Genomic DNA, 25,610 nt, shown 5'->3' with positions numbered 1-25,610 from the left:
AGCAGTGAAGGCTCAACTCCACATTTTCCTGAAATGTATGGGGTGGTGACTCCACCCTGAAGCAGAAGTGCCTAATGTACATATATTCATACTTGTCACTTTTGGGTAGATATGATTACTTGAAAAATTCCCCTTTAAATGAGAAGTTGGCATGAGGCAGACAACAAAAACAAGACTGAAAGTGATTTTTTTGTGCCATAGCCTGAACCACTATGCTGCCCTAGGCTTAAGCTAGACCTATATGTGTCTTGGCTGCCAGATGGAACACTCTCAGCATTGTTCTTTCACTCACTGGATGATATATTATAACTGCTACTTTCTGTCTTTGTGGTTTTGTATCCATTTCAGTAGCTAAGCAGTCTGTTCTGCTGCACTGCATGCAAAGACAGAAAGCTGATTTCCATCTGGAGGAAAGCTGTACATATATAAATCAGGATACATGCAGCATCTGTGGTGGCAAAGCAGACAAAAGTTAAATTGTAGCTGGAAAGAGAATTGTATTTATATATTTAGAAGCCCATAGCCACAGTGCATGTGCCAGCTTAAGGCACCTGCCTTGCCTCCATTCCAAACGTCCCTCTTTTGGAACCAAATGTCTGTGTCCTTCTTCGGTTGTCCTTTGTCTTGGTTTGATATATATTTATACATACATGTATTATGTACCTACAGAAATTGTTATATTACATTCTTTTCATCTAACTTGGAAACTATTAGAGGTGCCTCTCTTTCCCATCGCACAACGTTGGTTGGTATCCTTTTCCATGAAACGTGTTCGTAACTTTCATCTTTGCTGCAACAGATAAGCATTATTCCATAAGGCTGTGTATACATAGTTGTTTTTACATGTATCTGTTAAAAATGAACACAGGATGCCCAAATTCATGAGCAGAGGTAACCTTCATTATAGGATGCACTTACTTTTTCTGCCCCCCTTCCTCAACCTAATCTAGCTCACTTCCCCCTCCACAGTAGCATACTTACCTTGATCTGACAGCTGCGACCTTCTGTGTTTTTTACTTCCTCTGTCACTCGTCCTGTTTTGTGCATATGCAGTAGATTTAGATTATTGTTAATTCTTCTTATTAAAAGACAGGATTTATACTGTATAGAAAAAAACTGTTTGTGCAGCACTTTACAAAAATAAGGGAGACAGTACAGTTATAGTGCAATTGAAATGAGTACAGTTGTAGTACAATTGAAATGAGTACAGTTATAGTACAATTGAAATGAGTACAGTTAGGCCCCTTTCACACGGATGGATAGAATTGTGCTTTTAGCTGAGGATTTTCTAGTTTTCTACCGCAGCTAAAAGCACACAATGCTTTCCTATGGCCCCATTCACACACTGCGCTTTAGCTGCGATTTAGTTACATGCGGTTTGGTGCGGATAGAAAAAATAGAATTGACTGCGTCCAGGAGCGATTTAGCGCAGCTATCTGCACATAACTGCAGGTAATCGCAGTGTACTATTTCTCCTGCTGATAGCAGCAGCAACAAGGAAAGAAAAGCAACAGGAAACGCATCAGAAATGTCAAGAATGTTTTAAACGCAGCTAAACACAGCTGCATGTAAACGCACGTAAACAAAGGTGATCGCACTGAACAAATGCAGCTGATCACAGTGCCTGCAGTCTTGAACATATTATATGCTTTTAACTGCAACAGAAAGGCGCCTTATAGTACAAATAATAATAAAGAGCACCATCCAATGGAATATCTCTATCACATAAGGGGAGAGGCCAACAAGAAGAAATGGGGCACACTTTTTCAACACTTGCGTAATCTCAAAAAATAGTCAAAAAACAGAACACAGGCACTTCCAAAATCTTGTGGTACAAGAGATCAGCAATCCATAAACAAGTCTTAGGAGCAACTCTATATGTAAAAGGGCACATCCTGGGACCCTGTATAGGACAACAGAAGTCTCTCATTCATTACAGCATTTTGGATAGAACCAGTGGAAGGATCATAGAAGTCATCACCATGTTTGGCATGATTCTATTATCCTTCCACTGGTTTTATCCAAAATGTTGTGATGAATGAGAGGCTTCTGTTGTCCCATATGGGGTCCTGGGATATACTTTTTTTTTTCTTTTGTATAATCTTTATTTTGAAAAATTTTTTAGTTAACAAACAAGTAGACATTTAACAAGACATAGAAGTAGTAGAGGATATGACGTGACAGGTTATAAAATGATGGGTCCCATATCGGGTGTAGGCGGTCCACATGAAAATAACCCAGAGATGGACACCATTTAGGGAATCATCCCGAGGGAATTGTTATCAACATTTTATAATTATGATATGAACTCTAACATCAATGGATCACCCCTATCATCCCTATCCGGTACATCGCTATAAAGGATGTGTGCCTCTAATTAAAGGTAAACCTTAGACCGCACATTTAGACCCTGGGCCCATCACCATATGGAACAAAGTGGGGTAAGGGAAACACATTTAAGTAAGAGAGAAAAAACTGAGATACCACGATGCATATAGATGGGTAGGGAGGCGGGGGACCGAATCAGTACAAAAATGTGTTGCCTGCAAAAAAATGACATGCGCCCCCATACGTTTCAACTCAAGCCACAACTTACTGCGCTTTGACAGGGATCCTAGGCCACGTACGTTGTAGGATACGACTTTCAGGGCAGCCATGGTGTGAAGTCACACAACAGGATCACTAGGCCAGTGGTAGGAGGGAGATGAGACCGACAGCACATCCCGGCCCACAGCAAGGAACGCAGTTAGAGGAAGTTAGATTTGCCTCTGTTCCAGCTTGGCTGAGTTGCATGTAGTTCCACACTGTGCCGGTGGGTGTCGTTGTCACCATCGGCTGGTGTTGGAAAAGCAACGTGTTGAAGCGTATGAGTCATACGGAGACAACTCGGTGGAGGTGGTCCTCCAAGTTGCATTCTGGGAGAGGGTATTTATGGGACAGACGCCATGTTTAGGGGTTTGTTTTTCAGCCACCTGCTGGCCCTCCTGGCTGACAGGTATGCGTTAAGAGTACCACCTCGTGGTCCTCCGTTCCGGAGGCCCACGACGCTGCAGCGTGTGGGTGGGCCCAGAAGCCTGTCTGGGGCCTACCACAGCAGCAGAGGAACGGCCCTGAGCTGTCTATCCTGAGAGAAGAAGCTGGACAACCGAGGAGATCCCAGGGGAGAACCCGTCATGGAAGGATCATGCAGAGTGCTGGTCTGGAGAGGGGCCTGGTGACTCGGTTGGAGGACGTATCCTGAAGTAATCTTACTGCATAGTACTGCCGGATTGGCTTAAAGGTTCAAGTACTGTGTCTGACATTCATTGCAAACCAATACATCCTGTGGCAGAGGATCGTACGGGTTTTATTCCAAACAAGTCTGTGGCAGAGACTTTTGTTCCTGCTGCGTACTGGCTGCTAGGTTAGTGAGAGAGGCCTATCCAGACAAGCAAAGATTGGGTCCCACAAGGGGGAGCGCATTCAACCATTCAACCGCAAGTGTTCAATTCCAGAGAATGTTCTAAAGAATACTAAGGAAAGGTATTTGAGCTTCCCTGCAACTTTCCTTCTGCCTCTTTCCTGCTACTTCCTTTGTTATTTGTTCATTAAAGCATTGAAAAATCTACTCAAGCGTTAGTGTCTACATCGTCCAGAGGTAAACTCAACGGGACCCTAGACAAACAGTAATTGGGGGCATGACCGGATGTGGAGGTGAGCAGAGGTGTGTGAGCTCTCTCCCTGCTCCATCTCCTTGCTGCCATCCCTGATGGATTGATCCAGCTTCACATTATTGCCTCTCTTGGTCTCCTTATCTTCCCCCATCCCCTCCTACTCGTTCTACCGTCCCTTCAGTCTATCTCGGCAGCATACCGTTTGGCTGGAATCGGCGGGGTGTGCGGAGGAGATCGGCACTGGCGGTGGCTAGCCGCTCAGCTGCATGGTGACGGCGTCTTGGGCTGCTTACATCAGGCTGGTTGCTCGGCAACGGTCCGCGCTCTCGCGTGAGCCGAGAGAACCTTACGGGACCCAGAGGGGAGAGTGGAGAGCGGCGTCTGACCCGACCGGCATACCTTGTGGAGAAAAAAACAGGACCAGAGGGGGACCCGCTGGACGGGCTCGTTCACGCTGGATGCTGGCCCCGATCCCGGGAAGATCTCGAGGTAACAGCATCAGAACTGTCATTTTTTTTTTTTATATATAAAACGCTGTACCACGCTGTGGAGTTGTAAACACTCATTAGTGTAATTGGGGGAGTGTGATATCCCTGTTGTTTAACAGCACCTTATCTTATTAAGGAACAAAGGAACTTTCCTCTGATACCTCTTTTTTTCTACATACACACATTTTCTTACATCCCGGTATAGCCTCGGTATGACTAGGAAAAAGGGGGAGGAACAGCTCCAGCACCCCCAGGAGAGTTCGCTAGCTCAGGCTACCCGCTCATCCAAAGAGAAGGGGAATCCAGCAGCATCTGCATGGCGGCAGCGGCGGCTAAACTGGAGAAATACGCTCATACCCCCTCGCATTCTCCAATTAAGGGTAACCAGCTGCCCCATGGGAAGACACAGCTGGGGGGCATGGGGGATAGGAAAAGTACAAGTAAAACAACATCAACATCGCTAGCTACCACAAAACAGAAAATAAAAAAAGCCCTGAGAGGCCCCCTGGAAAAAATGCCCAAAGTTATCCCTGATACCAGCGCACTTAGTGAACCTGAGCCCACATTGAAAGAAGTACTAAGTGCAGTTAACTCTTGCAGGGGATCATTGAGTGATTTATGCGATCAGTTAAGAGGCCTTAAGGAAGAACTGCGCTCCGTGAGCCAAGAATTACAAAAAGCCGTGGAAAGGACTTCCATTTTGGAGGAGAGGTTAAGTCAAGTCGAAGATATTTTACACTCAATGAGGCAAGAGTTTAAACTGACGCAGACCCAGTTAGACACATATAAATTTAAAATGGATGAAATGGAAAACCGGCTGAGCAGGCATAACATGAGGGTATTAGGCCTCCCAGAGAGAAGTGAGGGCTCCTGCCCTGAAGTATTTTTGGAAAAGTGGCTCAGGGAGGTTTTTGGAGCTGAGACATTTTCGCACTTTTTTGCTATCGAGAGGGCACATAGAGTGCCCACTAGGATTACTTCACCAGGTACCTGCCCCGGACCATTGATTATGAAGCTGTTTAGTTACAAAGACAAGGTGTCATTGATGCAAAGATCTAGAGAAAAGGGGGATATTTTTTACAATGGTGCTAGAATTATTATTATTATTATTATTATTCAGGATTTATATAGCACCAACAGTTTACGCAGCGCTTTACAATATAAAAGGGAGACAATACAGTTATAATACAATACAATAGGATTAAGAGGGCCCTGCTCAGAAGAGCTTACAATCTAATAGGGTGGGGCAGGTGGTACAAAAGGTTGTAACTGTGGGGAATGAGCTGGTGGAAGTGGTAGGAGATTAGTTGGAGACGTGATAGGCTTTCCTGAAGAGATGAGTTTTCAGGGATTGCCTGAAGGTAGCAAGAGTAGGGGATAGCCGGATAGCTGGAGGTAGCGAGTTCCAGAGGATGGGAGAGGCTCTGGAGAAATCCTGGAGACGAGCATGGGAGGAGGAGATGAGAGAGCTTGAAAGCAGGAGGTCTTGAGAAGAGCGGAGAGGTCGATTTGGGTGATATTTGGAGAAAAGATTAGTGATGTAGCTTGGGGCAGAGTTGTGAATGGCTTTGTATGAATCTCAATGTACCCAGAATACTCCCCGGACTTGCAGAAGAAAAGGGCAGGATTTGCTGAAATCAAGCGTAGCCTGCGGACTCTAAAAATAACATACGCTTTGCTGTACCCGGCGCGCCTGCGCATAGAAGCCTTAGGAGAAACACAATTTTTTGATTCTGTTGAAGGGGCCACAAAGTGCCTTGAAGATAACAAAAAGAACTTTTAGAGCTGGAGCACAAAAAGTTGAATTTCCTTGAAGTTTGATGGGGATTTTTTTTTTTTCCCTGCAGCAAGGGATGGAGGGACTGTTGGTGAAAGTTCTTAATAAGAGATGGTAAATGGTGGTGGGTTGTTGTTTTTCTGTTAACATCACAGTACGTGATTTGGGTTAAGAGAGGGGAGGGAGGTTGGGGAGGGCAAGTAAGGATAAGCAAGGGAAAGTTTCTTTTTTTTTTCCTTGTTTGGGTGAAGGAGTGTTGGAAAGAGTGGGCTGAAGGGGTTAGAAGGGTCACAAGGTATGTCCCCAGGGTAGGCCAAGGTAGGCGGGGGGGGAGGGGGGTGGTGCTGCATAAGGGTAAAGGAGTACACAAGTTTCAGATAATAATAAAGGGTTGCACTGCACTAGCACAAAAGCTGGGGAGGGAAAAGATAAAAAAGACACATAGACTTTTGAGACACTTACTCACATTTAAAAATTGTAAAAGTAAATTCAGAAGGTATAGAGGGTCGGGAAACTGTGAATACGAGTTCTCGCTTTTTTCACAATAATGGTGTTGATTGTGGTAATGGAGGATAAACAAATAGATAGGTATCTTATACAGGCAGGCCTGGGTAGAGGGGCTGTCGGTGTCCTCAGTCATTTAAGACAGACTCTTTCATTTCTGCTTTCTTCCTGCAAGGGTTGCACTTTTGTATTTTCTTTTTTTTTTTTTTTTATTAAAAGTTGTTTAGAATGGTAGGAATAAGCTCATGGAATATCAGGGGAATGGGCGACCCCTCTGTATTTTCAGAGTTGGAGTCCCACGGCACTGATCTGATGTGCCTGCAGGAGAAACACCTGACCAAAGAGACCAAATTATTAATTAGGAATAAAAAATTTCAAGCTCAATTTCATTCAGTGTACTCCTCCTATTCAAGAGGAGTGAGTATATTGGTCAAAAAAGGTCTGGCGTTCTCCTGTAGGGATGTCAAGATTGATGCACTGGGTTGCTATGTTTTTCTACACTGTAGAGGGTAAACCTTTTATTATAGAAAATTTGTATATTCCTCCCCCTTTTAAGATGGAGATTTTGTATTGTTTGCTAGAATATGTGGAGGATAAAGCCGATACCCCGGTCATAGTGGTGGGTGACTTTAATGCGGTCCTCAACAGTCATCTGGACAGGTTTCCCCCAGGGGCCAGGGGAGAAAGGGCGACTGAGGGACGGCTCACCCAACTACTCGAAGAGGTTGGGTGGTGTGACCTCTGGAGAACCTGAAACCCAGAGGACCGGCAGTACTCTTGTTTTTCGGGGTCGCACCGCACACTCTCTCGTATAGACTTGGCTACAGGTAATATAGTGGCACAGCCTCTGGTAAGCAAGATAGAATATCGGCCGAGGGGAATATCGGACCACTCGCCTTTGACGCTGACGGTAAACACTCGTGATAGACACATTCAGAGATTATGGGCGCTAAATCCAACATGGCTGGAGATAATAGGGAGTACGGAAGATATATCTGAAAAATTAAAAGAGTTCGTAGAAAACAACTCGGGTTTGGCATCGGAGGGAGTGGTCTGGGATTCCCTGAAAGCATTTCTTAGGGGGATTTTAATACAGCAAGTAATATGGGTTAAGAAACAATCAAGGGAAAAGGAGGAAAGGATTAGAAAAGAGGTGCTGGAACTGGAGAGACAATATGTGGAAGATCCAAGTCCAGAAAAACAGGAATTATGGGTAAAAAAGCAGCAGGAGTACAAAATTGACACAATTAGAAATGCTGAAAACAGGAGACTCTTCCAGAGACAGAGGTGCTTTTGGAGAGGGGGAAAGAGTGGGTCACACGCTGGCATTACTAGCTGAGACTAATTCCCCCTCCTCATCGATACCTATGATTAGGACCTTTAGTGGGGAAATCTCGTCTGATCCCCTGAAAGTTAAAGAGACATTTTTTGAATATTATAGAAATTATATATATATATACAAATCACATCGACAATTAGAACTGTGCGAGATAGAAAGTTTCTTAGAGGGCGCCAACTTGCCGACTCTCTCTGAAACAGACAGGATCGGTCTGGAATCTCCCATAACTCTTGAAGAATTAAAGCAAGCAGAAGCAGACATGCCTAACCAGAAATCCCCGGGCCCGGACGGATTGCCCTTGGAAATTTATAAGTATTACGGGGAGGCGCTACTTCCATTACTTTTGAAGACATTGAATTGGGCAGCTACAGAGGGTAGGCTGCCTTCCTCGATGGCAGAAACCAACATAATACTGATACAGAAAGAGGGGAAAGATCACCTCAATGCATCTTCATATGGACCAATCTCACTGCTATGCTCTGACATTAAAATTCTGGCAAAAGTAATGGCAACCAGGCTAAACAAATGTATCTCAGGCTTAGTACACCCGGACCAGACAGGGTTTATCCCTAATAGATCTGCTAGTGTAAACATTAGAAGGACATACCTGAACCTCCAGTCCCCGACAGGGAATAAGGGTTCCAGAGCGATCCTGTCCTTGGATATTGCCAAGGCATTTGACAGCCTGGAATGGGGGTATCTCTGGTGGGTACTGGAGAGATTTGGGTTTGGCCCCATGTTTATTAGGTGGGTGAAAACCTTATATTCCCACCCAAGCGCTAGACTAAAGATTAACAATGAATACTCGGAGTGGCTGCCTCTTGAGAAAGGGACGAGGCAGGGGTGCCCGCTCTCGCCCCTGCTATTCTCTCTAGCAATGGAGCCACTAGCAGAAGTAAAAAAAGGCTCGTCCGGTATACAGGGATTTGGGGGGAGGAATGGGGAAGAAAGAGTAGCGCTATATGCCGACGACGTGCTACTCTTTTTAGGAGATATGGGGCCATCCCTAGAGAAAGCAATACAGCTTGTGGAGAGGTTTGGGAGATTGTCGGGATTAATAGTTAATTGGGGAAAGTCATTACTTCTGCCGATAGACTCAACTATCAGCGCTCCTATGGTGGGCATATCGCAGTTAAGGGTAACGGAGAAGATGAGCTACCTGGGTATAGTCATCTCAAATGACCCCTTTCAATACATCGGAGATAATCTAGCCCCCCTCTTGGTAAAATTTAAAAAGAAAAGTGATATTTGGTGTCAACTCCGCTATCCCTGGCAGGTAGAGTTAACTTGGTCAAGATGATATGGATGCCACAACTATTGTATGTGCTCCATAACTCTCCAGTCTGGGTTGGGAAGAACTGGTTTCTAAAAATAAACACCTTATTTAGAGAATTAATATGGAAGAAAGGGCTGGCAAGGATCAGGTTACAAACCCTACAGCGACCCATCAGGGAAGGGGGAATGGCAGTACCCCATCCATATAGTTGCTACTTGGTGGCTCAATTACAGCACATAGGGGGATGTGAGTCCCAAGGAATGCTGAACGTCAGCGGGAAAATCATGCTGCAGGATAACCCACATAACTCTCTGGCGGAAGCACTAGAGGCTGGCTCACTTCAGCATGGGCCTCCAACATATAAGTTAGTTACTCAAGTCTGGCAGTCTGCTAAGAGGATCATGGGTTATAAGGGCCCCACTGAATTTTCACCCATATGGCATAATAAATGCTTGCAAGAGCAGTTAGCACTGGAAAAAAACATGATATGGGTGCGCCACGGAATACGCAGGCTGGCTCAGTTATATGATGTTAATACCTTGAAATCTTTTACTGAGTTGAGGCGAGAATATGGTATTCCAAATAAAACATTCTATAGTTATCTGCAGATCAGGCATGCCCTGGATAGTCAATTCAGGAATTGCCCATTGGAATGGTGGAAAGCACCACTCCTTAATAAAATAATCAGAACAAACACCACCAAATGTCTGATAGCAATGATATATGGGCAAACGACTGAAAGGCTATTGGCTCTACAATCGAATCTGGGTACCAGGGCGAGACGGGAGGAGGACATGGGGAAGATTACTGATAACCAGTGGAAAAGAATGCTGGAGTCTGGCCCGCTGGTGTCCGTCTCTCCGTCGCAGCAGGCCTCGCATCTCTTCCTGCTGCACAGAGTCTATTATACTCCTAAGAGACTATTTAGATTCGGCCGTAGACTGGATGATAAATTCCCTAGATGCCTGGAGACAGGAGATCTCATACATATGATGTGGAGATGCCCAAAATTGGTAAGATACTGGTCAGAGATAGTAAAGACTATAGAAACCAGGTTTAAAATCAAATTGAACCTGGAGGCCAGGGTTTGTATCCTTGGCCTGACAGGAGTGAATACGGGGAACAACAGTACGAATATTGCCATTGCGAGGTGCCTTTATCAAGCTAGGAAATTAATAGCACAGTCCTGGCTTTCTACCACTCCCCCAACTCCGGAGGAATGGGTCATGACAATGGAAAAGCTGGTGTGGACAGAAAAGACAGTCTATACCAGGAGGAGTAGTTATGGTAAATTCATAAAGATATGGAAACCCTGGATGCTGAATGGCTGGGCACCTCCCTCTGATCTGTATTTAAATTTAAAAGAGATCCTTGTTGAAGAGTATCTAGTAGTGTAGTGGGGTAGTGTATGAGAAATAGGGCAGCCCTGCCCAGCAGTTGGTATGGTGACAACATGTTAGATTGTTCAAGCACCCTTTTCTAAGGTTACTGATTGGGACGGGTGGTTGGGGGGGAGGGGTGCAGCCAGTTGACTGGTGGGGGGAAAAGAGGGATTTAAAAGCATGGTGGAGGAACTACTTTGAATGTCTCCATAATTGACTGTTGTAAGGTCTTACTGGATAACTAGTTCTATTATTGTTTGTAAATTGGAGCGAAATTGTATGTTTTTTATAAAACTAATAAAGAATAATGTAATTAAAAAAAAAAAACTCAACGGGACCCTAGACCGGGTGTCGGTGAAACAGAGGTATCAAGAGTGAAGGTAACAGCCCGCTTTAAACCAGCAGCTCCACCGAGAGTTAGTGCTACATATATATCGTACAATCATTTCATAAACACATACCCTGCATATATAATTTGAGGAAAATATGCTTATAAAATAGTTTACCATTTGCCAATAAAGAAAAAGGTCCCTGGATTTCATTTTAAAAATCTGGTCACCTTATCTAAAGAAAGAAGAGTATTTAGCAATATGCCAGGATTCACTTCCTTGGCAATTAGCAGCTATAGGTTAGACCTTCCTCATGACAGAATACATGGCTGCTGATAAGGGTTTTCTCGAGGTGTTGGTTGACTTGACAGAGTGTTTTACATGAAAAGTGTGCAATGCTGTGGGGTGACAAGCTGGAATGTTGCAATGATTAGCATAACAGCTGGTCAGACTCTTCTTTTTTCACTGAGGAAGTTAGAAAAATAAAAAAATGGAACATACCAATATAAATATGTTGCATTTTGGTCCAAGTAACGTAGCTATCTGGCAATATACTAAAGTTTACTTACAATGCTGCTAACAAACATGCTGGGGTATATACATATTTTGCCTTTTGGAAACTTGAGGTTAAGATTAAAGAGACATTCAGGGGAATTCATAAGGAGTATCTGGGGCATGCACCGCGTGTGGGGGTGCTCTGAGGCCAACATGTCCATACAGACACCCTGGCCCCAGTGCATTTTTGTCAAACAAAACCATATAAGATTCCCAGCTCAACTTACAGACCAGTCTGCAACCAACTGAATTATCCTGTCTAACAGTATGTAATAAAAACAGGGGTTTCGTTTGCACACACATGCTGATACATGCGTAAGCTGCAAGCTCCCTCCAGGGTCCTATCCAGGCTGCCTATCCATTATAATGCATGTGCTTCCACTGTGGAGGCTCTCAAAATTTAGAATTAGGACTTCAAATAATACTGGGGTGCCGTGAAGTGGCCCTGCAGCTTATTAATGTATGTCCAGATGATGTATGATGATGATGTATGTGCAGATGTGTGCAAATGAAACCTCTGTTTTTAATGCATACTGTTAGGATAATTTTGGTTGGTTGCAGGCTGGTCGGTAAGTTGAGCTGGGAATTTTTTTTTGTTTTGTTTAACATACGCCACCCTTCCATGTGCTCCTTGCAGCAAAGGCTAGTTATAGATGGGGGCAGTGGCCATTCGTTTATACTGTTGGAATACTGGTGAGGGGACGCACTGGACACCTTTGCTGCCATTGTGCTATATGCTGGGTGTCCAGTGTGCCCCTGTGCCTTTAAGGAGGGGTGTCCTCCCTTCCAGGCTCAATCACCCTCTGCCTATCCACTATAATGCATGTGCTTCTACTGTGGAGGGTCTCAAAATTTAGAGTTAGGACGGCAGATAATACTGGGGTGCTGTAAAGTGGCTCTGCAGACTGGGAGAATTGTTCTGTACAGCAGTACTGCAAGCTCAAGTATAATTCAACCTGGAAGAGGATCAGCAGTGGACAATGAAGGCAATTGCCTGTGAGGGGCACCACCAACGAGAGGGTGAGTATTGCAGTGAAAGCTGAATTTTTGTTTTCTGTTCTTGAACATTTAACTTTTTAACATTCTTCTTAGCTGGAGTTGTGCCTTAAGGGGGCACATTTTCTTTACGTTCTATTGACAATAAACTTTGACCGATCCAAAACACGGTTTACATGGGCAGGCAAGAAGTGTGTATAGGAAGATGGTACACTAGCAACTATAGTATGTAGAAACAAAAGAAGGGCGTATTAAATGAATATTGAATTATTACAGTGAGTTAAAATAGCCTATGGCCAGACATTTGCCTTTACTAGCCCACAGGAATTGGGATCATTACTAGGAGAGAGAAGAAGCAGACAGACACTGGAGAGGGTATGGATATTGCGCTTCGGTTTATCAAATACTCCTATGTATCTATAAAAGCATTTGATGAGTTGCCACTTAAAAAATTACTGAGCCATTTATTATAGTTATAAAAAACAATTTATTTAACACCATTATCTCCTGAGGAGGTGTAGAGTAAGTGTTCCAAGTGGCACCACTACAACAGGACCCAACACGCCTTGGGTGTCTGTACTATGAGCCTTTTCTACTGACAACTATCGCTTCTGGGTCTGGGCTGCTCAATGCCTCCTCCTCTTCCCTGCAGCTGTCAGTCTGTAACCACAGAGACACTCTAAACAGAATTACATACAAGCCCCTCTGTCATTGGACCCTGAAAAATAAAGAGAATACGCCGCAGTCAGACAGACATGTAGAATGCTGCATATCTTTTTGACACTCCACATTAAGTGAAGCATGGAAGCATGGGTAGCAGTTTATTTTTAAAAGGAAAACCTTCATGGTTTTTGGGTAAATTTTTATTTTTTAGGCTAGTAAGTTTTTAAACTGATGTTTTATATCTGTTTTACTATGCTATATTAATACAGTGTTTGTTATACAAATGCATATTTATTAAATGGCAAAGGATTCCTAAAGCACTATGAATTACCAAAAACACATCAAAGCAAAAGCTGCCTTTGAGGCTTGCTTTATTTGATTGAGACTTTGGACTGAGCTGTCCGATAAGCGATGAGTGACTCTTGTAATTCATTTATGCCCACTATATTACCAAAAGTATTGGGAGGCTTGCCTTTACACACACATGAACTTTAATGGCATCCCGGTCTTCGTCTGTAGGGTCCAGTGTTGAGTTGGCCCACCCTTTGCAGCTATACCAGCTTCAACTGTTCTGGGAAGGCTGTCCACAAGGTTTAGGAGTGTGTCAATGGGAATGTTTGACCATTCTTCCAGAAGCGCATTTGTGAGCTCAAGCAGTGATGTGGATGAGGCCTGGCTCGCAGTCTCCGCTCTAATTCATCCCATAGGTGTTCTATCGGGTTGAGGTAAGGATTCGGTGCAGGCCAGCCAAGTTTCTCCACCCCAAATCATTTGGTAGAGGGGGGATTGTGGTGTGGGGTGGTTTTTCAGGGGTAGGGTTTGGCCCCATAGTTCCAGTGAAGGTAACTCTTAAGGCGTCAGCATACCAAGACATTTTGGACATTTTCATGCTCCCAACTCTGTGGGAACAGTTTGGGGATGGCCCCTTCCTCTTCCAACATGACTGCGCACCAGTGCACAAAGCAAGGTCCATAAAGACATGGATTAGTGAGTTTGGGGTGGAGGAACTTGACGGGCCTGCACAGAGTCCTGACATCAACCTGATAGAACACCTTTGGGATAAAATGGAGTGGAGACTGTGAACCAGGCCTTCTCATCCACATCAGTGCCTGACCCCACAAATGCGCTTCTGGAAGAATGGTCAAACATTCCCATAGACACACTCCTAAACCTTGTGGACAGCCTTCCCAGAAGAGTTAAAGCTGTTATGGCTTGCAAAGGGTGGGCCAACTCAATACTGAACCCTAGAACCCTACAGACTAAAGCCCCATACACACTACAACATTTTCTGCAGATTTTTGTCTTCAGATTTACCAAAACCATATAATATGAGGTCAAACCTTAAGGCCTCGTACACATGATACAAAAATCAGAAGGGAAAATTCGTAAGACTGTGGATTTTCGGATCGTTAGTACGGTGCTTTCGACAGCCGATTGCACTTTTTCGTCAGACAAAAGCTGGATGTGCAGGCTATAAAATTTTTGTTGGATGTGAACTCAACGTCTGATTTTCGGATGGTCAGCAGAGAAATCGTCAAGCAAAAGTCGAAGGTACAAACACGCATGCTCGGAATCAAGGAACGACTGGGAAGACTTCTGTCTTGTAAACTAATGTTCATAATCTAGAATTAACATTCGTGATGCGGCAATTGATCAAATGTCGAAATGCAGCGCACATTCTCATCCTTTTTAATGTAATAATAATGAAGCTGCTTTGCTGGAGATACTGATGTAGTTATGCCAAACATATTTTAAAAGGCATTTGTTTTGTACGATCTGAAAATCGAGAATCAACGCTCAACAAACTTCTACTAACACGAAATTAGCAGAAGGGGCCCAAAGGGTGGCGCTTGAGAAATAAACTTCCTCTTTTTACTCTCATAGTACGTCACTACGTTTGTGTTTGTCAGTTTGCGGATAGTTAGTATGCTAGACAAAATTCTGCACACGCGCTTTTGACAAAAATCAGAAGCTCGGTCGTCCAACAATCAAACCGTGTGTGCGAGGCCTTAGACTGGGATGCCGTTAAAGTTCATGTGCGTGTAAAGGCAGGCGTCTCAATACTTTTGGTAATATAGTGTTTATATATAGAATTCAACTTACAATGTTTAAAATAAAGGAGCAACGGAGACAGATGTTATCCTGTGAATAGATCTGGTGGGATACCTGACTAAACTATAGAATGGTACATTTTTTTTTAAACATTTCTAACCATAAATACAATATATAAAAATCCACTATGAACAGTTCCATAATGGTTTGTTTTGGTCTGCTTCCTCATGAGCGACCTTGATGGAATTCGTTGTTTTGACAATGATGGAACTACTATAGGCGAACAGAAAAAGTCTAGGACCATGGAGGTGACTTGGTCCCTGGCTGCAGATGTGGAAAGATCATTAGAAGCCTAAATGATAGTGAAGAGAGACCCTTGATGCAGAACACAAATGAGAATTTTTTAATAGTATTTTTTGATGACACCATCACTCTGTGCTATGATATCAGCTGCTGTGTCTGGGCCTGTTAAAGTAAATTCTTCTCTGGATATTAAGTAGCTCTATGTCTGCAGCTTCCCTAATGTTGAAATAACAAAGTCAACCGTACTTAACTACCAAGTTGCAAGCCAGCAAACTGAAACTCCAGCAATTAGTCTTGTTCTCGGCGTTGAAGGCAGGTTGTGGTATCTTCACAAATCCAGGTAGGTTTTGTTTGCTCTACACTTAAAATAACAAATGTATGTTGTTGAGAGCTGAAGGAGAGTCCTGTCTTTCTGTTTTTCCAGCACGATGGCTGCAAGCTCAAGAATCTCAGCAAAACAACATACAGGCGCGTGTACTTCAGCCATAATCAAGAGTGTGTCATGGTTTAAAAAGCATAGATCCTATAGATTAAATTGCTTTTGTGGTAGGTTTGTACTAACCAGACATGCATTCCTGAATTGTGAGACACAAGAAGAAAACCTGAGCTCGAGTAACTGTAATTATCTATAAATAAAAGATGTTTTCTGAAAACATTGGATTATATATCAGACAGTCTCTTCTAGCTTTTCTGTAAATGTTTCAATGGGGTCTCCTGCCTGCAGCTCTGTAGTAAAGCAGCACTGCAGTTTGTAGTATATTGCCTATCTAGCTTAAAGTGATTGTAAAGCCTAGGTCCTCCTCTTCTCGGGTCCCTCTTTGCCGCTCTGGGCCCCTCCCTCCTGTCGAGTGCCCCCACAGCAAGCAGCTTGCTATGGGGGAACTCGAGCTGAGCCACAGCTCCCTGTGTCCATTCAGACACGGAGCTGCTGTTTGGCCCTGCCCCCTCTCCTGATTGGCTAACTGACTTTGACAGCCGCGGGATCCAGTGGAGCCGCAGCTGTGTCTCAGCCAATCAGAAGGAGAGTTGCAGACGGCTGAGGGACTTGTGGATATTGCTGGACAGAGATGGGGCTCAGGTAAGTTTTTTTTTTGGGGGGGGGGGTGCTGGGTAGGCTGCTACACATAGAAGGCTTTTATCTAAATGCATGCATGTATTCTGCCTTTACAACTCCTTTAAAGCTGACGTTTATGTAAATGGAATTTTTTACATAACCAAGGTAAGTATGTGTGTGTCATACTTGTAAGATCCCAGTGGAAGTCACTTTCATAGACACTGCTGCTGTAGCGACATCCACTAGTTTCTAGGTCCTGTGCTAAGCAGTAAACACAGGAAATTGCTTGCTCGTCAAAGCATTCTATAATTGGAAGAGGTGGAGCGGCGTAACAGTGGCATAATGATCACCACCTCACCCAACCAGAAAAAGCTTTGCATACATTGAGAAAGGGCAAAGCATTCTCTAAATAGCTCCAATGCTCAGTGAGCGTCGTGTGTTCACTATGCAGCAATGCAGCCACTCAGCATGGGGCCCAGTTATTTACCTACTACCTAGTACCTACTACAGTTATTTTCAGCTTCCACTGAGATCCCACAGGTATGATACATTGATACTTAAGCAGGGTACACACAAGCCAAATGTCGGGAGACAGTTGCCGGTTAAAAAAAAAAATGGCCGACATTCAGCCCGTGTGTATGTCGGTCTGTGGCTTCTGTCGGACGAGCATGCTTGAAAACCAGCAGCTGACCGACTCAGCACTCTCATCCAATGGGCAGCTCAGAGACACGTCTGACAGATGTGATAACTACCAAAAAGGCCACTTTGCAGGAGAGGTCACCCAGGGGAATATCCCTGATGGTTTCAAAAAGTAATCTCTTACAAGGTGATTTTACAAGGAAGAGGCCAGAGGTCTTTTCAAAGGACAGGTTTCATTTGTCCATTAAGAGTGCTTAAAGTTACACTCCCCCTCTCTCTCCTGATTGGCGAACTGACTTTGATTGGCAGCAGCAGGAGCCAATGATTGTGTCTCAGCTAATAAGGACGGAGAGTCTCGGACGGCCAAGGCACTCGTGCACATCGCTCGAAACAAGAGGGAGCTCAGGTAAGTATTAGGGGAGCTGAAGGCCAAAGGTTTTTTCTATCTTAATGCATAGAATGCATTAAGATTAAAAAAAAAAACCTTCTGCCTTTACAACCACTTTAAGGCCAAGTTTTGGTCAGAACTTGATTGTAGAAAGGCCATAATGCGAAGTACAGAGTCATCGCTGGGATTAAATTGCATGTGTTCACACAAGGCAAAGAAGGACTTCCAGGTACATTAGTAGATCTTTCTGGAAGTAGCTTTTCTTGATTTCAGCAAGTTAGGTCAGGTGTACCGTGTAACGGACTCATCAACCTCTCTATCTCTTAAGGTTGTCGTTCATGTCGTTAATCCCATGTCGTTAAGGCCAGAGACTGAGAAGCAGGATGGCATAGAGATTCCTGAAACAGCAGATCTGACCTGTTAGGAAGAATGCAGGGGTAATTCGCTAGAAATTTGGGCATGTCTGTGTACCAAGTTCTTCTGGGCCAGTTTGATGCAATGAGAATCACCTTCCTTTTTTGCTATATCTTTTTGAGTGAATTAGGTAGAATTCACACTGATTGAAAGGTATAGATTAGGCTGAACAGAGACCAGGGAATTATCAAGGCATCTGGAGACAAGGGTGTGTACATCTGGAGTCCCCTATGACATATCAGATTGAAGATGTCTGAGTGAAGGGCTCATTCTGATGGCTTTCTAGTTGTCCACTCTTGGGATGTGGAGCACAGATATAACTGAACAGTGAGTTTCTGTTAATTAAATTATCTGGCTTGTTTCCTTCAAAGCTGCATGACTCCCCCTTGATGATTGATGTATGACACAGCTGTCTGACTGCACCCTGATTGGGTATCCTCATAGAAAGGAAGGTCCAGTGTTGCAGAGCCATTTATATTGCTCTGAGCTCAAGGATGTTGAAAGGGAGCATGCCTTCCACAGGTGACAAGTGATAAGGAAGGAAAGACTTCCCTATTGTTATGCCTTGGGTTGAGATCCACCAAGTTAGGCAATTCCTGGCTTTGCTGGACAGGAGTATTAGCAGGTTGAGTAAAGGAGCATGCTTGTTTCAGGTTGACAATATGTGTTGGAGAGGTCTCAAATTAAACTAGGTGCATAGTACAGCCTCAAAGGAGAGGTGGCTACCATGAGGCCTAACAGTCTCATGGTAAATCTCATTGCGGGATGTCTCCTTGGCCAACATTCTTGAGAGTGGGCTCTAAGAGAGAGAACTTTCTTCTCTGGAAGGAAAACCTTTGCTTGGGATGTGTCCCGGACCAGGCCCAAGTATTCCAGGTAAAGAAAAGGCTGGAGAGCAAATTTTTAAAAATTGATCACTCATCTGAAAGCCTGGAGCCTCTGAACTGTCCTGCGGCCTTTTTGCAGACAGCTGTAGGGAGATGAGTCCATCAGGAGAAGGTCAACTAGATAACCTGTGACCTGGATGCCCAGAGTTCTAATTAATGCAAAAAGGTGCTAGGACCTTTGTGAGTACTCTGGGACAGCAGGTCAACATGCTGGAAATGGATGTTTGCAAAGCACAGAAAGCACTGATGAAGTGGATACATGAATTATCTTGGATTTCTACAGATTCTTGATATTCCCCCTGTCTCTGGGAGGCAATTACTGACTTTGTGGAGTAAATGAGAAATTTTGGAATTTTCAGGTGTTTGTTGAAGCATTTTAAGTCCAGAATATGACAAATACACCCGTTGTGCGTTGGTACCAAAAACAGGTTTCAATCAAATTCTTTGAATCTGTCTTGTGGGGGTACTGGCAAAACTACTCCCTGGGACATTCTGCAAATCTTACCGTCCCTGAACAGTTTCTTGTTCAGTTTATTGTTGTGATCTTGTGTTGTATTTAAGTGTGTCTGTGTCGTAACAATTTCCCTTTGAGATTAATAAAGTATTCTGTAACTGTAACTCTGTAGCTGTTTTTGGTTGATTTGAGAGAAGAAATCAGTGTGTGTGTGTGTGTGTGTGTGTGTGGTCGTTTTTTAACTCTATTTTGTAGCTTTTGAAACCACCAATTAAACCTACGGGTCTGGGACGTCTGTGACCCAGAGAGAGGTAAACAAGATGTCCCCCCATTCTTAGGAGTGAGGGCTTCATTGAGAATGAAGACTTTAGGGAAGACTTGTTGCTCTGTATTTTGAGAAGGTAGTGGCTCGTGAGGAGGGAGGTTTTGAAATCTTTCCCTGTGGAAGTAAAACTTCCCTCCTGTGACATCTTTGAATTGGTCAAGGGCCTCCCCAAAAAAGACACCTGCCTTGAAAGGGCATACACATGAGGGGCTTTATGCAGGCAGCTTCAGCTGTCTAAGCTTTTATTCAGAACAATCTGTACATGTGAATGGAGATTAGAGCCATTCTGAAAATTTGTGTCATCACATGTTCTAGGTCAGTGATGGCGGACCTTGGCATTCCAGATGTTTTGGAACTACATTTCCCGTGATGCTCAACTACACTGCAGAGTTCATGAGCATCATAGGAAATGTAGTTCCAAAACATCTGGGGTGCCACGGTTGACCATCACTGTTCTAGGGCATCCACAAAAAGAGCAGAGCAGAAGATAATTGCTGTAATGTGTAATTGATCTGTTAAAGAGTGGTCCTGAAATAAAGGATCATGTTGGTTGTTTATTGCCCTAATACAGTTTGCTGGAGTTTGACATACTGAAATTGAAGCGAGAACTAGTTGCAAGGCTGGTCTTGCAAGAGTAAAGAGCTTTTAGGAGTGCCTCACACTTTCTATCTGCAGAATGTTTAATGAAGAAACATCTTCAATTGGTACAGGTAGATGTTTGTTTAAGCCTGAGGCGGCAGGATCAACTAAAAGAATGGACCACTTTTTAGTGAACTCTTTTTCCAAAGACGAATGGAAATCTTTTCTGGAGTTAAATTGTCATAGATTGCACATTCTGTTTGTTCATGAACAGGGAATGTCTTTATAGTTTTTGCATGTCTCTTTGTATCTAAAGGGCATGGCATGACAAAGAAGAATCAAGTTCTACAGTGACAAGACTTTTGCGTAGGGCAGCAGTGAGCTTATTCACATCAGTAAGCATGGCGCATGAAACTTTCTTTTCAGGTAAAAAAGAGTGTGGTAGAGAGAAATCCTATGTAGCCCTTCTAAGGCTACGTTCACACTGGGGGGGGGGGGACGGGGGGGGGGGGGTAGCGGTAAAGCGCTGCTAGTTTTAGCGCTGATTTACCGCTGTTATAGCAGCGTTTTTTTCATCCGCTAGCGGGGAGCTTTTAACCCCCGCTAGCGGCCGAGAAAAGGGTTAAAAGCGCCCGAAAGCACCGCTGCCAAAGCACTTTGCAGGTGCTCCGTCAGTGCTGCCCATTGATTTCAATAGTAGGGGCGGTGTGGGAGCGGTGTATACACCGCTCCCACACCGCCTCAAAGACGCTGCTTGCAGGACTTTTTTCCCCATCCTGCAAGCGCCCCGCCTCAGTGTGAAAGCACTCAGGCTTTCACACTGGGGAGGCATGAGAGGCACTTTTCAGGCTGTATTTTTAGCGCTAAAACGTTTGAAAAGCACCCCAGTGTGAAAGGGGTGGATAACTGTGGGGTAGATTTACTAAAACTGGAGCACTCAGAATCTGATGCAGCTGTGCATAACCAATTGGCTTCTAACCTCAGCTTGTTCAATTAATCTTTGGCAATAAAACCTGGAAGCTGATTCGTTTCTATGCAGAAGTGAGCCTGATTTTGCACTCTCTAGCTTTAGTAAATAAACCCCACTGCTTCTCTTTCTTGCTCATTCCCTTCTGTATTTGCCTCATCTAGGGTAGGCAGAGATGGAGATACTGGGAAAGAGACATGGTGTTTTGGAGCCCTGGACAAATATGGCTGTATTAAAACCATTAGTAGACACAGACACAGAAATTTTTTTTTTTTTCTGTTGGGTGGGCCGCTTGTTGCGTGCCTGAGATAGAGCTAGGATTGGATGCAGAGACTGGGGGTAATATCTCTTAGTGCTCTGTTGCAAAGGGAAGCATTATTACACTGAGGTTGAGTGTTGTGCAGGTCTTCAGCAGCCTTGACTCCCTTTGTTTGGTTTCTGTCATAGCTACAGGTGAGAGTATTCTCCTGTGTGTTGCTTACATGGTAAGATATGGAATATAGGTTAAGCGTGTTCGGATGGAGCACTCAGCAACTCAGGTGTAAATCATCCTGTAATGAATCCTCACGGTGAAAGGGTTGGAGGAAGTGCCTGAGTACCTTATATGGAACTTAAGCAGAAATGGAAGTAAGCAGGTAACCTGTGGTGTTGAGTAATACATGCTTTCCAGCGTAAACAGGACCTTGCACAAAGGAATGGGACACCCGCCGCACCCCAATTACAAATCCAACTCCAGATGTAGAGGAATAACCAGCTACCTTTTTTTTTTCTCCCTCCCACATTCCTAGTAGAAAAGTTAAAGGTTGATCTCAGGCTATGCTGCTATCAAACTCTGTGCCATCCTCCAGATTCCCTGTGTAATGCATGTTGAGGTGTCCCTTTACAAGATTGAATGGGTCAGTTCTCCACTCTCTTCTTCACTTCAGTTTGTAACTTCTTGCTGCCTTGTTTACAAAAAACTGGGGGTAGCAGAAGAGAACAAGTAGGCACCACAAAGGTGTAAGTGACATGGTGTTCATGATGGTGGCAAGATGAGCTCCTTGAAATGAAATGTCACACACACAGTCCAATGCCCTTTCCCCTGATCTGTCTCCAGCAGATAGCGCATTTTATCTGTGTGACACCACACCAGAACGTTTGCCTGGAAGGTTTATCAGATCTTATTTTGCCTTTTAATGTTTGGGAGGGTGACTATAGTTTTGGTACATTTTTTGTATTTGCATTTTCCCTTATTACAAAGACATAAAAAGTGTAGAAAACTATCTTTTTTACTGTTGCCCTAGTTCAAAGTAAATAATTTGCTTGTTTACGGCTATTTAATATAGTTGTGGTTTCAGGCTTGAAAGACCATTTTTCTTTTCAATACTTTTTATTAGTTAGATTTTCAAAGTAGAAAACAAGAAGGGGTATAAATGTTTACAAAATATGCTAGGTTACTCCAGACATAGCGTTCTCAAAACATATAAGAACATATATTCATAGGACAAAGAGAATAGAAAGAGAAAGGAAATTATTTAAAAAAATATTTCAAGCTGTCCAATCCAGAAGTACTTGACATATTAAGCATTACCCGTCAAATAATTAATCCAGGGCTTACATGTTTTTTTAAATAGTGCAATCAGTGGCGGTTGGTGCAAATTTTTTAGGTGTGGGCGGCAAACAAACCCCCCAACCCCCCCCCCCGGTCGGTCAGTGAAACCATCCCCCCCTCATTCAATCGGTTGGTCAGTCAGTCAAAATACCCCAATCCACCCCCCCCCCCCCATCGCTCGGCAAACCCCGCACTTCCCCCATTTAGGTCGTGGGTCTGCGTCTCCTTCTTGGCGTCTCCTCCTTGGGGGCTAATATGGTCGCTTCTCCTCTCGGCCAATCGGGTCTCTACTAGCTCATTATGCCTTTGTCTTACAGGTTTTGTTCTTTTTAAACAGGGTTCAACCAACCAAAATTGAATCATGGGTGTCTTCCAAGATCTAGCTATTGAGATTTTTGCTGCTATGAATACAAAGGTGATCAATCTCCTCATCTGTCTTGGGGCCTTCTCCACTGGAACGCACAACTGTAGCTTACTTGGGTGAGAGAGTCAATAAAACTGTAAAGACATATCCAGAAATGTCTGACCTTCGGGCACTGCCACCAAGCATGAAAAACTGTTACCTCCTGCCCACAGCCTCGAAAACAGTGGAGAGGCGCCTGGAACATATGAAGGCACCATGTACCACCCTAACAACATCTTGTAGTTTGCTTCTATATTTAAAGTATTGATAAGCAATGTAGAGGCATTCTGCACTAGCTTTTGCCAATTATCTATTTCAAGAGTTTCACTCAAGTCAGATTGCCATTTTTCCATATATGATAATTTTACAGACGTTGAAGTTCATATCAAACAGATATAAGAAATATGACCTTTAAGCTTATCATATTTATTCAAATGCTTTGTGTAAGTTAAGTGAGAGTAGCAAACATCGTCTGTCTCCCATCGTATCCCACTTGGAGTGGACAGTGGAGATAATAATAATTATTTGTCTTGTTTGGTCAGGAGCCTGTCTGTGTGGAAGGAATCCCACATGATCATGGTGTATATAATGTGATAGCAAAGTATTAAGTTTGGGAGCCAGTATTTTGTTCATATTTTTTTAGGTCTGTATTAATAAGGGAAATGGGCCTACAATCTCTACAGTCTTTCCCAGGTTTAGGTGTAGACAAATGATTTTTAATCTCCTATTTCGTCTTCAGCACTTATTAAAATCTTCGGCACTTATTGAGTCTTAAAGGAGAAGTATGGGTGTTAGAAATATATACATGCTCACCTATATGGCTACAGCATTGCCGCGATGCTGCAAGCTGTCACCCACTGAATCACGGGGCTGGGGAGAGGGTCGGAGTGGCTGGCTCCGGCTCTCAGCAGTGCGCTGAGAGGCTAAGCCAGCTGCCAGTCAGGCATCTGAGTAGACCCCAACATTATTGTCTGGATCCTTCAAGAACATGGACATCAGCCGATGGCGAGCTTTAGCTCTAAGTAAAAGGAGTCCAAAAATAAGTGTACTACTATGACTCAGAAAAGACGTATGGCCAAAAAAAAAGCTTTGGCCATACTTCCCTTTTTAATGTTTTGTCATTTAAGCAATGGAAGGGCCGATGGGACACCTTGGGTTGTTCTTAGGGCATCAGTTGACCTTAACTGGACCCTGCCTCTACTCCTGCTTCCCTAGGCCCTGACCCACAAGAGTACTTTTAAGAAATAAAGCCCTGTGCTTGACCCTTACTAAAACTCGCTGTGTGAATGACTGACCTTGCAATAAAATTAGATTTTTCCTATTAGCTAGTGTAAAGCATAAGGGTACTTTCACACTGCTCTGTAGCAAAATTCAAGGTGCGTTTGCTGTACGTTTCTGGTGTGTTTTTGGGTTGTGGGCACCTGTGAAAAATGGACTTGTGACTCAAAAACGCACCAAAAATGTGAGATTGCGATGCGTGTTTACTGCGATTTTCATTCATTTTAATGGGAAGCTGTGTTTTTGGTGCAGTTTTCAAAGATGCAGCATGCAGGACTTTTCAAAATGCAGCATTGCACCTGTAATGCAGCGGTGTAAAATTCCCAAAGGATTTAAAGAGAAACATTTTTCTTGCAAGGAAAAACATATCAGTGTGAAAGGACCCTTATGGCTTGCTAGTCACTTGGATCTTCAAGAAACAAAAGGCAGACTGGATGCAGTCAATAGAGATTGGTCTCTATCAAATTTCCATCCTCATGAGGAATGCCACCCATGTGTGTCAACCTAGATTCTCTTTGTTTCATGTATTAAATGCATTTTTCTTATTGTCTGTGCGTATTGCCAAAAAAAAAAAAAAAAAAAAAGAGGTTACAGTACTTTGAAAGCTTGCACGTGAATCTATTTAGTCATTTATTAAACATAACGGATAAGGACAAACTTCTATATAGCAGATGATGGTAATCATATACCGCTAATATTTTCATGCAGTGTGACCAATCTGACAGTTACAGTGCCTTGAACAAATATTCATACCCCTTGAAATTTTACACATTTTGTCATGTTACAACCAAAAACGTAAATGTATTTTATTGTGATTTTATGTGACAGACCAACACAACATGGCACATAATTGTAAAGTGGAAGGAAAATGATAAATGGTTTTCAATTTTTTTTACAAATACAGTAAAACCTTGGTTTGAGAGCGTTTTGCAAGACAAGCAAAATGTTTTAATAAATTTTGCCTTGATATAAGAGTAGCGTCGTGTCACAGCGGAATATAAAAAAAGAAGAGAGGAGCCTCTAAGTGTAGCAATATGGTTACATTTAATGAAGGTACAACATTTAGCAACTTATTGCTACACTTATGCCCCGTACACACGGTCGGATTTTCTGATGGAAAATGTCCGATCGGAGCGTGTTGTCGGAAATTCCGACCGTGTGTGGGCTCCATCGGACATTTTCCATCGGATTTTCCGACACACAAAGTTGGAGAGCAGGAGATAAAATTTTCCGACAACAAAATCCGTTGTCGGAAATTCCGATCGTGTGTACACAAATCCGACGGACAAAGTGCCACGCATGCTCAGAATAAAT

The sequence above is a fragment of the Aquarana catesbeiana genome, linkage group LG08 (assembly GCF_042186555.1).
Source record: "Aquarana catesbeiana isolate 2022-GZ linkage group LG08, ASM4218655v1, whole genome shotgun sequence".
In the NCBI taxonomy this organism is placed as follows: Eukaryota; Metazoa; Chordata; class Amphibia; order Anura; family Ranidae; genus Aquarana; species Aquarana catesbeiana.
Note: the sequence above shows the minus strand (reverse complement) of the source record.